At 35.8% G+C, this 17471-nt stretch overlaps 1 long non-coding RNA gene across 1 annotated transcript in view; it reads left to right on the top strand.

The window, feature by feature from the left end:
* The window catches only part of LOC107179875, a 92523-nt gene that overhangs the window by 68512 nt on the left and 6540 nt on the right, over nucleotides 1–17471 (top strand). The window contains exon 4 of the long non-coding RNA XR_006218478.1: nucleotides 16373–16478. This is a non-coding gene — a long non-coding RNA (uncharacterized LOC107179875). The remainder of the gene's footprint in view (nucleotides 1–16372; nucleotides 16479–17471) is intronic.

Raw genomic sequence — 17471 nt, 5'->3', positions numbered from 1 at the left:
GATTGGATGATGTCCACTGTCTGGTCTTCCAGGTCACTGATCCTTTGTTCTGCTTGGTTTAGTCTGATTTTGAATCCCCCTTTTGAATTTTTCAGTTCAGTTATTGCTCATCCATATGATTTGTTTGGTACTATTTTGTATTCTTTGTGAAATTCTCACTTTGTTCATGCATTTCTCTCCTGATCTCACTGAGCACCTCTGTTATTGTTATTTTGAACTCTTTATGGGACAAATCACTGCTCTCCATTTCATTAAGGTCAGTATCTGCAGATTTAGCTTGTTCTTTTGTTGCGAACATATTTTCCTGTTTCTTCACTTTCCTTAATGGTTCTGTGTTGGTTTCTGTGCATAAGGTAAAATAGCCAACTCTCCCAGTATTGTTAGACTGGCCTCATGTAGGAGATGTACCTCATCAGTCAGCTTAGCCTGAGTCCTGGTTGCCTCCCAAACCTTTGTGTTTGCCTGAGTTGCTCTGTGTGTGTGTGTGTGTGTGTGTGTGTGTGTGTGTATGTGTGTGTGTGTGTGTTTTAGTGACCCCAGTACTTGTCAGTGTGTCAGATCTGTCAGTGTTCTAAAGGTATGTGAAATGCCCATATCCCTGTTAGGTTCTTAGAGGGCTACTAATTGCCTGTTTAGTTTCCTCATGCAGGTTTATTGGAAGCGTGGCCTTCTAGCAGCATTTGGGAAGTCAGGACATCAGATATGCAATCTAGCCCCTGCCAGGGAGAAACTGGGAGCTACCAGTTTATGCTTACTCATTCTGTGGTAATCCAATGAGAATAGTCACTGGGCATGCTTCTAACTTGTTCTCAGATAGAACCACCTCTTTGTTTTGTGTGGTTGCAGAATGGTGAATGCTGAGCTCTAGAGGTAGGTAATTTGAGAGTCATTTCCTCAGGTGGCAGCCATAAAAGTTGAGGGCACCTTGTAGACAAGGTCCTTTTAGGGAGAAGCTGGAGACTTGTTTTTACTGTTGGAGTGAGCTGAGAGAAGACAATTGGTGGGAGGTACCACCAGCTCTCTATAAGGTTCCTGGGGGGATCCCAGTCAACTTCCACATGAAGGCTGATTAGAAGCTGGACCCTCAGGCAGCAGGTGGGAAATTATACAGTCAGATCCCTTCTAGGGAGAAACCGTGAGATGGCATTTTGTCTCCTCCCTCTGTGCTGAGTTCTGGGGTGGGAAGGGGCAGGAGACAATATTGCCTGAGGTGCTTATATGCCCATTTGAAAACTGCTCTTTAAATTTTTTTTTTAATGCTTGTTTATATTTGAGAGAGAGGGAGAAGCAGAGGGAGAGCGAGAGAGCAAGAGAGAGAAAGAGAAAGGGAAAGAGAAAGAATGAGCAGGGGAAGGGCAGAGAGAGATGGAGACAGAATCTGAAGCAGGCTCCAGGCTCTGAGCTATCAGCACAGAGCCTGATGCAGGGCTCGAACTCACAAGATGTGAGGTCATGACCTGAGCTGAAGCCTTAAGCTTAACCGACTGAACCACTCAGGCACCCCCAAAAATTCTCTTTTTAAAATATTGTTATGTGGGACTTGTGAATGCTGAGCACTGTTGGCTATGACAGCTAGGTGATTTGAGGGCCTGTCCCTTTGGTGGCAGCTGCAAAAGATGAGGTACTTTATATGTGGACAAACTCCTTCCAGGGTGAAGCTGGAGACTTGGTGTTATTGTTGGAGTGAGCCAGAGGGAGAATGTGTGGGAAGTGCTCCCTGGCTCATTCAGGCTCCTGGGAAGATCTAACTTGGCGCATAGATTCAGGCTAATTCGAAGTTTGACCTCAGGCAGCAGCTGGGAAGGTGCGTAGTCAAACTCCCTCCAGGGAGAAACTGGAAGTTGGTTGTTTTTGCCTGCTTCCTTTTCACTGAGCCAGGAGGAATAGTCACATAAAACTGTGTGTCTGCTAAAACCACTTCTTTTTTTACTGTAGTCTTGTAGGACTTGTGAATGCAAGCTGTGTTGACTCACAGAGATTGGTAATTTGGGGACATGTCCATTACATGGCAGACTTAGAGGCTGAGGTATTGTATGTGTGGTACAAACCCTTTGCTTCTCACAGAGAAGCTGAGAGTTGGGAGATCCTTTCCTATTGGAAAGTGCTATGCCAGGGGTAGGGTTTGTAGTGAGAATGTATCTCAGCCTTTCCAACCTGTTTCCATGTGGGTATTTTCTCAGTTGCCCAATGTGCAGTAATCACTCAACTAGTTTCTGCATTTCTCACTAAGAGAATTGATCTGTGTGTAGCTGTGTATTTGGTTCATCCGAGATAGGATGGAAATTCAGGAGACTTCTGTGTTGCCATCTTGGTGATGTTCCCCACCCCCCTGCTGAGTTTTTAATTTCAGTGAAATATAACTTATCCTTTTTTCATGGATTGTACCATTAGTGTCGTATCTAAATGGTCATGATCAAACCAAAGATATCTATATTTTCTTCTATGTTATCTCCTACAAGTTTTGTACTTTACATTTAGGTCTGTAATCCATTTTGAGCTAATTTTTGTGAAGGATGTAAGGTCTATGCTAGATTGGTTTTTCTAAAGGTGGATGTGTTATTCAGCACTATCTGTTAAAGACCGTCTTTTCTCCATTGTATTCACTTTGCTCTTTTGTCAAAGGTCATTTGACTATAGTTGTGTGGGTGTATTTCTGGGCTCTCTATTCTGTTCCGTTGATCTAGTCCATTCTTTCACCAATACCGTATTATCTTGATTGCTGTAGCTTTATAGTAACTCTTAAAGTTAGGTAGTGCCAGCCCTCCAACTTTATTCTTTTACTTCAATATTGTGTTGGCTGTTCCTGAGTCTTTGGCCTCTATATAAATTTTAGAACCAATTTATCAATACCCATAGAATAACTTGCTGAGATTTCAATTGATATTGCATTAAATCTCTAGATCAAGCTGGGAAGAACTAATATCTTGACAATATTGATTCTTCCTATCTGTGAACATGAACTGTCTCTCCATTAGTCTTTTAGTTTCTTTCTTCAGAATTACATTTTCCTCATATAGATCTTGTACATATTTTGTTAGATATGTTCCTAAGCATTTTATATATTGGGGTGTTAATGTAAATGGCATTTTTGATTTTAATTTTTTTAGGTAATCTCTACACCCAACATGGGGTTTGAACTCATGACCCCGAGATCAAGAGTTGCACACTCTACTGACTGAGCCAGCTAAGTGCCCCAGCATTTTTAATTTTAAATTCTGGTTGTTCATTGCTGGTATATTATAAAGCAGTTGAGTTTTGAATATTAACTTTATATCCTACAACCTTGCTAATATTCACTTATTCATTCCAAGAGTTTTTTGGTTGATTCTTTAGGGTATTTTATATAGACAAACATGTCACTGTGGACAAAGACAGTTTTGTTTCTTCCTTCTGAATCTCTGTACCATTTATTTCCTTTGTTCTCTTAAAACATTAAGCTAAGTCTGCATTAGCTAAGACTTACAGTATGATACTGAAAAGGGGGTGGTGAGACGAGACATTCTTGCCTTGTTTCTGATCTTAGTGGGAAAGCTTCTAGCTTCTCACCATTAAATATGATGTTGCCTGTAGATTTTTGGATAGATGTTCTTTATCAAATTTAGGAAGTTCCCCTCTTCTAGTTTGTTGAGATTTTTTTTTTATCATAAATAGATATTGGATATTATCAGATGTTTATTCCTGCAATTATTGATTTAATCATGTGATTTTTCTTAAGGCTGTTGATATTGACAGATTACATTAATTTTTGTCTTTTAGATTATACTGATATTTGAATTTGAACTAGATTTGTGTAAGTGGAATAAAGTCTACTTGGTTGTGGTGTCTAATATTTTTAGACACTGTTGGACTCAATTTCCTAATATTTTGTAGAGGATTTTTCAATTTGTGTTCATGAGAGAGAATGGTCTGGCGTTTTCTTATAAATTCTTTGTCTGGTTTTGGCATTAGGGTAATGCTGGCCTCATTTAGTGAGTTAGAAAATATTCTCTCTGCTTCTTTCTTCTGGACAAGATTTTATAGAATTGGTATAATTTCTTTCTTAATTGTTTGGCAGAAATCACTAGTGAACCTATGTGGGCTTGGAACTTTCTGTTTTGGAAGGTTATTGTTAATTCAGTTTCTTTAATGCAGATAAGTCTTTTGGGGACTATTCTTTTGTGGGCTTTGGTAGATTGTGTCTTTCAAGGAATTGGTCCATTTTATCTAGGTTATTAAATTTGTGGGCATAGAGTTGTTAATAATAGCCCTTTATTATTTTTTTAATGTCCATAGTATCTATAGTATTGTCCCCTCTTTCATTTCTGATTTTAGTAATTGGTATTTTTTTTTTAATTTTTTAATGTTTATTTTTTTTGAGGGAGAGAGAGAGAAACAGAGCATGAGCTGGGGAGGAGCAGAGAGAGAGAGAGACACAGAATCCGAAGCAGGCTCCAGACTCTGAGCTCTCAGCAGTGAGCCCGGTGCAGGGCTCAAACCCACCAACTGTGATATCATGACCTGAGCTGAAGTCAGATGCTTAACTGACTGAGCCACCCAGGTGCCCCATAATTTGTATCTTCTTTCTTTTTTTCTTAACCTGGCTAGAGGCTTAATGAATTTATTGATTTTTATGAAGAACCAGCTTTTGGTTTCATTGATTTTTCTCTATTATTTTCCTCATCAATTTCACAGATTTTTGCTTTAATTTTTATTATTTCTTTTCTTCTTACTTTGTATTTAATTTGGGGTGTGTGTGTGTGTGTGTGTGTGTGTGTGTGTGTGGTTTTTTTTTTTTTTTTTACTTTTGTAAGATGGAAGCTTAGATGATGAATTTCAGTTCTTTCTTCTTTTTTAATATATGTATTTAATGCTGTAAATGTTACCTCTAAGCACTACTTTCACTGCATCCCACAAATTTTGATAAGTTGTGATTTTGTTTTCATTTAGTTAAAAATATTTTAAAATTTCTCTTGAGATTTCTCCTCTTTGACCCATATATTACTTAAAAGTGTGTTATTTAATCTCTATTTATTTGGGGATTTTCCAGCTGTTATTATTTTCTAGTTTAATTTTGTGATCTGAGACCACATATTGATGGTTTTTATCTTGTTAATTGTATTAGGGTATATTTCATGGCCCAGAATTTGGTCTCTCTTCGTGAATATGCCATGTGACCTTGAGAAGAATATGTATTCTGCTATTGGATGAAGTATTCTGTAGATGTTTGATTATTATATTTGATATATAGCTATTTGATGGTGCCGTTGCATTCAGTTATGTCATTACTGATTTTGTGCCTACTGGATCTATTACTAATAGAAGGGTATTGAAGGCTTTCAGTTGCTTTTTTTTTTTTTTTTTTTTTTTTGGCTTGGTCTGCTGTTCTTTCTTGGTTTTAATTTATTTCTTTAAATTCAAGTTAGTTGACATACAATATAGTATTGGTTTTAGGAGTAGAACCCAGTGATTCATTGTTTACATAGAATACCCAGTGGTCATCCCAAGTGCCCTCCCTAATACCTATCACCCATTTAACCCATCCTTCCACCCACCACCCCTCCAGCAACCCTCAGTTTGTTCTCTGTATTTAATAGTCTCTTATGGTTTGCCTCCCTCTCTGTTTTTATCTTATTTTTCCTTCCCTTCCCTATGTTCATCTGTTGTGTTTCTTAAATTCCACATGTGAGTGAAATCATATGGTGTTTGTGTTTCTCTGACTGATTTTGTTTAGCGTAATACACTCTGGTTCCATCCACATTGTTGCAAATGGCAAGATTTCATTCTTTTTGATCACTGAGTAGTATTCCATTGTATATATGTATATATACCACTTTATCCATTCATCAGTCAAGGGACATTTGGACTCTTTCCATAATTTGGCTACACTTTCTTCTTGTCCCACAATCCATACAGTTTAGGAGGGAGATCCCATAACGGATTAGTTCTTACAAATTTAGACCATTTATTTGAGTAAAGTTGTTGAATATAAGTCCAATTTTATTTTGGTCTCAGAATTGATGAAAAATATCATTGGCAAAAAAAGTTATCACATATAAAATCCAGAAACAAGTTAATTATCTTAATTTTGTCTAATTAAATTCTTCATACCTTTGCTTTAGTTTTTCAAACTATACCTAAGATATAAGTTAAATAACCATCCCCTGGATCAGTTTGGGTGAGTTGGATATTTTTTGAAGCCTTTGGTTATAGCTTCACTTTCTGTTTTTAGTTTTGTAGAATTTTAGCTCAGGGAACTAGGAGAGGCATTTCATATTGGCATTGAATGAGTGGACGTGTCTTTTTGAATGGTGGTTTCCTTGTGCTGTGACAGTTTGTCAGCTTAGCTTCCTCTAGTCCAACTGTCTTAAATCTCTGGAATTTGATCACCTAGCTATGCTTATTCTTGATGTAGTATAACCTGCATAAAACTAATAAATATTAATGTTTGTTGTTATTAGCTAATATTTAGTTGTATTAAGAGCTAATATTTATTGATTACTCATGTATCAGGAACTATTCTAAGGGCTTTACACAGTTAGGTGTTTGTTTTGAGGATTAAAAGAAATAAGAGGTTGATAATACTTATATCTCCATTTTACAGGTGAGAAAACTATTAAACAACTTGCTCAAGATTACAGTTGGTGACAAATCCAAGTTTTCATCACAGGGCTGCCTTACTCCAAAGCTCATTCTCTTAATTGCACTACTTGCTGCTCAATCCTGAGGACTTTCTAAGTTTTAGGAATCAGTTGCTTAGGCTTGAAACTATAGAATAACATGAAAGTAATGGTCTCTTCTAACAGCAAAACACATATTTCTAAGTTTTCTAGTTCTCAGCCCCAAATCTTATTCTTATAAATATAGCTTTAGTACTTTTTACTTCCTAACAGGGACAAGTTGTGGTTCATACAAAATTGAGAATAGAAAGTATAGCAAAGGTGCTTTAGATATGTTTACTATTTTAGAGGGAGGAAAATCTATCCATCGGTATTTTAAATTTTAGTCCTAATAATACCATCACTAACTTCCTCTCTCCCTTCCTCTCTCTCCCTTCCTCCCTTCATTCGTTTCTTTCCTTTTTTCCTGCTGGCATTGATTGTGGTACTTTGTGGAAATTATCTAAGCTTTTGGTATTTTAGTTTCTAATCTTATAAAATATGCCCTTTTTCTATATTTGAAAAGAGAGGTTTAATATTTTCATTTGAAATAAATTTGGGTTACCAAGATTAGTGTTATTACTATTGGGGCACCTGGGTGGCTCAGTTGGTTGCAGGTCATGATCTTGCGGTTCTTGAGTTTGAGCCCTGCGTCAGACTCTGTGCTCAGAACATCTTAGAACCTGGCGCCTGCTTTGGATTCTGTGTGTGTCGCTCTCTCTGCCCCTCCCCCACTCATGTTCTATCTCTCCAAAATAAATAAATGTTAAAAATTTTTAAGTGTTATTACTATTAATGTTCTATGAAATTTTATCTATCACTGTGTTTAATAAAACCTCTTCTTATTTATTATTTCAAAGCTTTAATGAAAACTCGGTTATATATGTTCTCTTTCACAGAAAATTGCTTTGTGTAAAAATGTTTTTATTTTAGTGTCTACTTTTAAAAATAGGGGTAAAAGTCCTCTCCATTCTCTACCAACTATATAGAATATTTTCATCTGGATTATTCATATTAATATTTCTAAAAAGTACTGATTTTATTTTCTATCATAGAAGTTAGAGTAAAAGCCTTGGGTGATTGGATGATAAGATTTCACCCTGATAAAATTATCAGGTTTTTTTTTCCCCATGTGAAGTTAATAGTGGCTCCATCATTCTGTAAAAATGTAAAACTACAATGAGATATCATCCCACACCTGTCAAAATGGCTAAAATCAATAGCACAAGAAACAAGTGTTGGTGAGGATTTGGAGAAAAAGGAACCTTGTGCACTGTTGGTGGGAATGCAAAGTGGTGCAGTCACTCTGGAAAACAGTATAGAGGTTCCTCAAAAAGTTAAAAATAGAACTACCCTATGATACAGCAATTGTACTACTGATATTTACCCTAAAAATACAAAAACACTAATTCAAAGGGATACATGCATCTCTATGTTTATTGCAGCATTATTTATAATAGCCAAGATATGGAAGCAGCCCAAGTGTCCATTGATACATGAATCAATAAAAAAGAGGTGGTATATATACATAATGGAATATTATTTGGCCATAAAAAAGAATGAAAATTGGCCATTTGCAACACGGATGGATCTAGAGAGTATAATGCTAAGCAAAATAAGTCAGAGAAAGACAAATACCATATGATTTCACTCATATTTGGAATTTAAGAAATAAAACAAATGAGCCTAGGGGGAAAAAAAGAGACAAATCAAGAACCAGACCCTTAACTACAGAGAACAAACTGATGGTTACCAGAGGGGAGGTGCATGGGGAGATAGTTGAAATAGGTGATGGGGATTAAAGAAAGAGAACACTTATTGGGGCACCTGGGGGCTCAGTCAGATAAGCATCCAACTTCAACTCATGATCTTACAGTTTGTGGGTTCAAGCCCCGCATTGGGCTCTGTGCTGACAGCTCAGAGGCTGGAGCCTGATTCAGATTCTGTGTCTCTGACTCTCTCTCTGACCTATTCCCTGCTTACACTCTGTCTCTGTCTCTGTCTCTATCTCTCTCTCAAAAATAAATGATAAAAAAATAAAGAGTACACTTATCATGATGAACACTAATGTATAGAATTGTTGAATCAATGTATTGTCCACCTGAAACTAATAGTGTATGTTAATATACTGGAATTAAAATAAGCAACTTAATAAAAAAATAAAAACAATTTTAAAAGCTTTTTTTTAATGCACAGTACCTTTTCTTGCTCAAATTTATCTTTCATGTGGATTTTTCTGGTTTAACTGAACTATTTGAAGACCAAATGTATAGTTGCAGCTTGAATTAATCTGTCTTCTACAAAATTGTCCAGGGGCTACATAGTGACAAAAGGGAAAAAAAACTGGTTTCAGTGCATTTCAATCATAAGATTGAAGTGATCTATTTTAATCTTTCATATTTGCTTGAAAAAATACATATATTTTCTGGGTACAAAGATCTATGATATTTACTGGATCAAGCTTTTTAAATGTGTTATTACCTTTTTAGATTCGACCTTACCTTTTAACTTGAGAGTGAGTTATATTAATATTCCTATAGTGAGATTAAGGACTTATGTATTTCTATCCATTTTTATCTAATACACCTATTTCAAACAGTGTTGTTAAATGCATTATTTTTTCTTGGAGGATTGTATCTTTTATCAGTATGAACCATTCCTCTTTATCTCCTTTTATGATTTTTGCCTTGAGATCTATTGTCTGATACTGTTATTGCTGTGTGTGAGGCTGGGTTAGCGTTTAACTGCATTCTTTTTCCATTCTCTTATTTTTTTAACTTTGTCAGTTATTTTTAGGTATGTCTCATGAAAACAGTACAAAGCTGGATGTTGAGCATTATTTTGTGTTTTATTATCTTATATTACTCAATTTAAAAGCATTTGTCTTTTCATATCAGATAAAGAGTTAGCATCCAAAATCTATAAAGAACTTATCAAACTCAACACCCAAAAAACAAATGATCCAGTGAAGAAATTGGCAAAAGACACAAATAGACACTTTTCCAAAGAAGAAATCCAGATGGCTAATAGATGCATGACAAAAATGCTCACCATCACTCATCATCAGGGAAACACAAAACCACAATGAGATACTATCTCATACCTGTCAGAGTGGCTAAAATTAACAACTCGGGCAATGACAGATCTTGGTGAGGAGGTGGAGAAAGAGGAACCCTTTTGCACTGCTGGTGGGAATGCAAACTGGTGGGGGTGCAGCCACTCTGGAAAACTGTATGGCAGTTCCTCAAAAAATTAAAAATAGAACTACCTTACGACCCAGCAATTGCATTACTGGGTATTTATCCAAAGGATATAGGAGTGCTGTTTCTAAGGGACACATGTACCCCAATGTTTATAGCAACACTATTGACAATAGCCAAAGTATGGAAAGAGCCCAAATGTCCATCGACTGATGAATGGATGAAGAAGATGTGGTATATACATATATATACAATGGAGTATTACTTAGGGATCAAAAAGAATGAAATCTTACCATTTGGAACAACATGGATGGAACTAGAGTGTATTATGCTAAGTGAAATAAGTCCGTCAGAGAACAACAAATATATGACTTCACTCATATGTGAAATTAAGAAACACAACAGAAGAACCTAGGGGAAGGAAAGCAAAAATTAGATGAAAACAGAGAGGGAGACAAAGTATAAGAGAAGGGCCCTTGCTGGGATGAGCACCAAGTGTTATATGTAGGTGATAAGTCACTGGATTCTACTCATTATTGCATTATATGCTAACTAATTTGGATATAAATTAAAAATAAATAAAAAATAATTTAGTCTGAGATTAATGTCCTTATATTTATGATTATTGCTTTTGTAGAGTTATTACCAATCTATTTTATGCTTTTTAAATTCATTGTGTTTTCTTCTTGCTTTTATTTTTTCCTTTCACTGTGCTTTCTAGATTGATCAATTGTTCTTTATTCTGTCATTCTTTATCTTTCTTTTTCATTCAGTGGTTTAGAAATCTTTGCATTTTTACCTTGTCTTCCAGTTGTTTCTCTTACAATTTGACCTCACATTTAAATGTATTTTTGTATCTAATCATTGCTTACAAAAATCTGTATCCTCTTTTTGACCAATAATAAAAGGTTTCATATTCCTTCTTATCTCTCAGTTTGGGTTTCACATTATTTCATTTTTAAAAAATTATGTATCAGCTATTTTCACTCAAAAGGAAAAAATAACAGTTTTATTTCTTCCTCATCTAGTCTCTCTCCATACCATTTGGAATTCTTTTAATGTCTTGTTGGAATTTCAGGATCTATTCTTCTGTCTCTCGGGTTTTTTTTTTCTCATGATTTTCTTTTCTTTGCCTTTTTGCATTAGAACCAGAGTGTGTTACTTGGCTTAATCTTCTAATTCACTATATCTTTTTCATAGTGCTTTTCTCCAATACAGTTCTAATGGTAACCACCTGTAGTTAGTGTCAGATTCCACAGATGCCTGATGCCACTGTGCACACTGCCTGAGAAGACTCCCTTACTTCAGATGCCATTTGCAAGTTAGGGCTCCCCAGGCCACCTATTCTTTTGGCTTCAAACCTGGGGGTTCCCATAACCCATTGGGTTCAGCAATTTGCTAGAAAAACTAACAGAACTCAGGAAAGTGCTCTACACATGATTACAGAACAGGACCAGCCAAATGAAGACACCTACAGGACAAGGTTTAGGAGGGTCCTGAATGCAGGACTTCCACGCTGTCTTCCTGTGGAATTAGGACATGTCACTCTCCCAGCATATACATGTGCTCACCAATGAGGAAACTCTACTGAACTTCTGTGTCCAGGGTTTTTATTGGGATGTCATTACATAGGTATGATTGATGGAATCATTGGCCACATGATTGAACTTAATCTCTGGTGTCCCTTCTCTCCTCTCCTCCCCAATGATTGGACTGGCTCACAGCCCCAACCCTCTAATCACATGGTTGGTTCTTGAATCATCTCATTAGTATAAATTCGTAACCTTGAGAATGATTACAAGGGGCTGATGAGTAACAAAGACCCTCCTATTACTTGGGAAATTCCAAAGATTTACTTTCCCTCCCAGGAACCAGGGACAAAGACCAAATACATTCTTTATTATATGACACATGGTATTGGTTCTCTTTAAACATTTGGTGGTTCTTAGTTGTATGCCTACTCATATTTGAGGTTTATTCTGCTTTCCTCCCTCTAAATGATGTTTCTTAATATTGTAGTCCATCCCCTTCTTCAATCCTCTTGCCACTTGGGCTCTGCCGGTATTCCATCCTGGGGCAAACTTGCACGTTGCCTACTGCTTAGCTAACATAAGTGGAAGATTCAGTAAGAAGGTTTTATCTGCCTATATGTTGTTTTGTTTGTTTGTTTGTTTGTTTGTTTGTTTGTTTGTTTGTTTTAGTCTCCTAGTGGATCCAGGATACCCTTCTCCTTTTATCCATTGCCTCTAAACACAGAACATTCTTAGAATTTTTCCTACCTTTTACATCAGTCCCTTCCTAAACATATTTAAGCCTCATTCATTTCCTCTATAATTGCCATCCCATCTCTTTTCTTTTAGAGCTCTTAATTTTTTGTTCTGCAGATTACACTATTTATTTTCTTTCACTCATACTTGTTTTTACTTTAAGAAATATTTATTTGTTTTGGACGTAGAGAGAAAGCAGACACATATTAATTTTAGAATTTTGTTCCAATCTCTTTTCAGTTATATTTGCAAGCTGATTATTGCCAATCTATAGAAAATACCTTACTCTTCATATATTCATTTTGTAGTTTGCTACTTTATCCTCTTACTAGTTCTATGACTTTCTTGTTTTATTTCCTTTGGGTTTCCCAATTATATTTTGTTCTTCTCTAATTTCTTTTAATATATATAGAGTGAGGTTTTTTTTTTATTATCTCATTAGATACTTCTGAGGCAATATTTGAAAATAGTGTAGTAATGGGTCAGAGTTTTTATTTCTTAGTTCAAAGAGTAGCTTTTGGATTTATTCACTAAGTCTCTTCTCTGTCTCTTCCAGTTTATGATTTTATTTTTAATATCTTCTTTATGCTTTTTTGAGGTTTGTTTTATTGACATGCATGTTTAGCAAATGGGTTATATATCAGTTACTGTTGCAAGCACTCTACATAATCTCTAATCCTCACAGATTCTCTTTCAATATAGGTTGTATAATTCTCATTTTACATCTGAGGAAACTGGCTCAGTTTAAGTAGCTTGCCCAAGACCACATTACTAGTAAAAGGTGGAGCCAAGACTCACACCCAGTTTTCTGACTCCAAATTCTGTTCATTTTTACTGTTCTAAAGGAAAACATTTAGGACTATGAAACATCTTCCTAGGATACCTATTGTAATATATAGTAATCTTGCATGGTTTGGTGTATTGATAAAAAAATTTTGAAAACAGATTCCCAAAGGTTAGGTTCCAAAATTTTAAATTTTTAATTAATTTTTATTGCATTAAAATTAGAAATTGTACAACTTCTGGTCTTAAGGAATATATGGTAGACACTGACTGCTTCCTTCATAGCCACTCCCCCACTCTTCCTTTCTTGTTTCCTTTATTTGGTATACCCAGATTTTGTTCGGTTATCAAAGTGGTCATCTGTTTCAGGTAATGTTTGGTCCCTTCTGAGCTATAAAGTTTCTGACTCTTGATAATCTAACTCAAACAGGGTGAATCCACTCCTCTTGACAGTGATTGGTTTAGAAATGAGTAAATGATATCATTCTGGCCAATAATACTGGAGGAAAAGTCTGTTAGGTACTCTGGGAAAGTTTTGCTTACTTAAAAAAGACATAGGTAAAGGGAGTTTTTTTAAACCTCTGAATGTCATCTTAGTTATTTCCAGATTGCCATAGCAGTCATGAGACCATGAATATAGGCAGCCTACAAAGAGGTTGGCAGAGCACAAAACCAGAAAGATCCTGGGTCTTTGATGACATCACTTTAAATTTTAAGTCATTTTGCACTTACAGACAGAGCATCTTAACAGATAGAGAATTTATTGAGATTGTGATATGATATGTAACCAAATCATATGTTTTACAAGTGCTAAGCAAGGTATACTTTTTGATTTTAGAGTTAAAAGCAGAGTTTTATAGTTAGTCATATTCTTGCTTTGATTCTAGACTTTTCTTCTTAATGAGCAAGTTACTTAATTTCTCTAATCCAGGGATTGGCCAGCTTTTCTATAGAGTCCAAAGAATAAATATTTTAGGCTTTATGGGCCATACAGTTTCTATGTACCTACTTAACACTGCTGTTGTGGTGTGAAAGCAGCCATATATAAATGAATGAGTGTGGCTGTATTCCAGTGAAACTATTTATATTTGAATTCCTTATTTTTAATGGGTAGGATATAATTTTCACATATCATAAAATATTCTTTTTTATTGTTCAACCATTTAAAAATGTAAAAAAGTACATTTTTATCTCAAAGGCCATACAAAATCAGCTGGAGGGCTATAACACTCATATATACACTCTATAACACTCTATAACACTCATATAGCCTTGGAAAATCTATTGAGGAATAAAAGAGTTCTTGCTCATTTGCTACATGACATTTCTTTATGTAGGGAGGAATGGGCTTGATAAACTGGATTTTTGGAGCATACTGCAAAGCCTTGGTAATTTCATTCCAAAAGCTAATTTATGTAAGTGACAATAGGGGGAAAAATGGAAGCATAAATGTTCTGTCTCTTAAATATAGGTCTCTGTCTGGAGACATTAAGTAGAACTTACTACTTACATTATTTATTTTAGAAAATAGAAGCTGTCTTCCTCTCAGTATCTCAAATGAAAAAAGTCATTCCATATCATAACTGATCTGTTATAAAAGAAGGGGTCCTGCCACTTTGTCCCTTTTGGAAACAGGGCTTATCCAAAGGCACTGACCATGGATGAACTCCCCCCGCCCCCACACACACACACACACTTTTTTTCCTCCTAATATTTTCCTCCTAATAATGACTGACAGAGAAGAGGCAGTCCCAACTGCTCAGTCATTTGTAAGAAAAAACCTCACTAGCAGATATCTTAGAAACCAAAGGAAGCAATCTGATTATAACATAATATTAACCTGACTAGAAATAGAAGGATCTTGTTGCAAAAAGCTCTTTGACTGATTTCTATCTCTTAGATTTTGGAATTTTTTACTTTCAACTTTATAAAAAAAAAAAGAACTAATGAATTAATTAGGGCCTGGCAAAAAGAGGTGAGTTCTCTCTGATCTTTGGCAAGAATTCTTAAAATCACTAAATTAGGATTCATGTAAAAATTAAAGGAGATAAGTGTAAAGCACTTAGCTTTGGGAATTCAAAAGTTAGCTATTGTTTACTTTTTTTATTATCTTCTGCATCCTTGCTTATTTTATGTCTACTGGAGCTGTCAAAAATTGAGAGGTGTAGATAAATCTGTACTACTGTAGTATTTCTATCCATTTCTCTTTATATATAACAGTTCAGTTTATGTACTTTAATGTTATTTGGTATACAGTGGTTTACGATGTTGCATTATAAAATATACCTTTTACTAATATAAAGTGAACTTTCGTTATTCTATTTGTTTTTACCTCAAATTCCATTTTGTCTGATATTTCTATACAACCTAGTTTCTGTTGTATATTCTCATAATTTTAATCTTAGGTTTTGGGTGTTTTTCTCTGAATAACATATAGTTGTCTCTTCATAGTCTTAAGGGTTTTAACTTTTACGGTGGGTGATTTACTAATAATGAATATAAATAAATTAATGATATATCTTTATTTTCCTCCAGTCATCTTTTTTTTTCTGCCTTGATTCTTTATAACATTTACCATATGATTTATTTCTTTTAATTCCACCAGTATTGTAAAATTAAATATTTGTGTTTAATTCTATTGGTTATTTTTACCAGCAAGCTAGCCAACTTCTCTTTAATCTGTAATTCTTCTCTGTTTGTCAGAATCACGAGTGGAATAGTGAAAACTGTTTTCTGGTTCAAGATTGTGGATTTAGCACATGTGGACTCATGGTCTTGTTTCTTCTTAAATCCCGTTAAAATAGATTAGGTAGATATGAAGAGGTGTCAACTTAAAACAGCAAGGAGAGAAGGAAAGGAAGAGTTAAGGGTTATCAGTAGAGATGTGATTTGACCAGTTTTCTGGAAGATGGAAAATGGATGTTGGTGGATTAAAACCATAGCCCAGAGTGTGCTGTAAGTAGACTGCAGTGAACTGGGAGTGCTACCACCCTGCTCTCCCCTAAAACCGCAGAGGGACTTTCAGGCATAGTCTTACCAGGCAGGACAGAGAGCAAGAGTAAGAAATAGGATTGACTAAGGTAGGGAGGGTGGGAAAGACTTAACTGAAGATAAGTATATAAAACACCTGTGATAATACCCTCCCCGCTTCCTGCATGCAGAATAGGCTGGAGAGAGTGTAGTCAGGTGTATATACCCCCAAGAAAAAAAGAAGTCTCTTCTAAAGAGATTAAGTGAAATCAGTGGGGAGCTAGGACTTGTAGTGTGGGTTGTTGGCTCTGGAATAGGGGTCAGCAGACTTTATGTAAAGTGTCAGATGGTGGATATTTTAAGATTTGCAGGCCACATAAGGTTATGATTTCAGTGGAATATGCCTCTTGTAGTTTTTGTGTTTGTTTTCTATAACACTTTAAAAAGTAAAAGTCATTCTCAGTTCAAGGGTCATACTGAAACAGTCTGATCTGTAATTCACTTCCACCCTGTTTAGGAAGAAGATCCTCCTCAATCTCTCATCTGATGGCTGTGCAGTTGGAAAGCTAGCTCCTTACCAGCTTTTCCTGAAAATAAACCTGCCTGTCGAGTGTTCTCCCTAGGTATATGGAACACCTAATCCTACTTCTTACTCAAGGTGGGAGGTCTGTTGGGAAACAGATCTACTTACAGAACAGCAGAGGAATCCACAGCTCTTATCTAGAATAATCAATCAAGTACTGCAGTTTTTTTTCCTCACATTTACTTATTTTTGAGAGACAGAGCAAGACAAAGTGTGAATGGAGGAGGGGCAATGAGGGGGGCAGGACACAGAATCTGAAGCAGGTCTCAGGCTCTGAGCTGTCAGCATAGAGCCCAATGCGGGGCTCGTACCCATGGACTGTGAGATCATGACCTCAGCCAAAGTCAGACACTTAACTGACTGAGCCACCCAGGTGCCCCCAAGTACTGCAGTTTTAAATATGAGTAGACAACCAAGCCTTACCAGATATTTGAGGAAAAGCAACATAATAGAGAAGACCAAGATAAACAGAAAAACTGATACTGGAAGGAAGTAATGTAATGCAGGGCACCAAAAAGAACCTAGAGATATTTTTTAACCAGTGTATTATGAGAGATTTGAATTGTTGTTGAATCCCTAAAATGGGAGCAGCTGTGGAAAATTAATAAGAGAATAAATAGCTTTTTAGAGATTAAAAATATCACTGAAGTTTTAAAAAAGTAGTAGGGATGAAAGGTACAGTTGAAAAAAATCTCCCAGAACATTGATGAAAGGAAATATGACAAAATTTAGACCCAAAGGGGACGAATCTAGGGTGTCCAATGTCCAAATTAAAGGAGTTTTATAACAGGGGAAAATTATCAAAATAAACAATAATAACAGATAAATTTCTCAAGGCTTAAGGAATATGGACATTCCTATAGAAAGGGACCAAAAATGATTGTCCAGCACTATTTGGGAAATTTTTTTGTGTGAAAATGAGACCAGGTGTCTCAAAAGTTTAAAACCCCAAACATAAATTGAAGATTTTAAATACTTCTAGGGGGTGGGGAGAGAACAACCAAACAGGTTACCTTCAAAGTTTTAATGATCA

This window comes from Panthera tigris, chromosome B3 (assembly GCF_018350195.1).
Source record: "Panthera tigris isolate Pti1 chromosome B3, P.tigris_Pti1_mat1.1, whole genome shotgun sequence".
Taxonomy (NCBI): Eukaryota; Metazoa; Chordata; class Mammalia; order Carnivora; family Felidae; genus Panthera; species Panthera tigris.
This window is presented reverse-complemented; position numbering and strand designations above follow the sequence as displayed.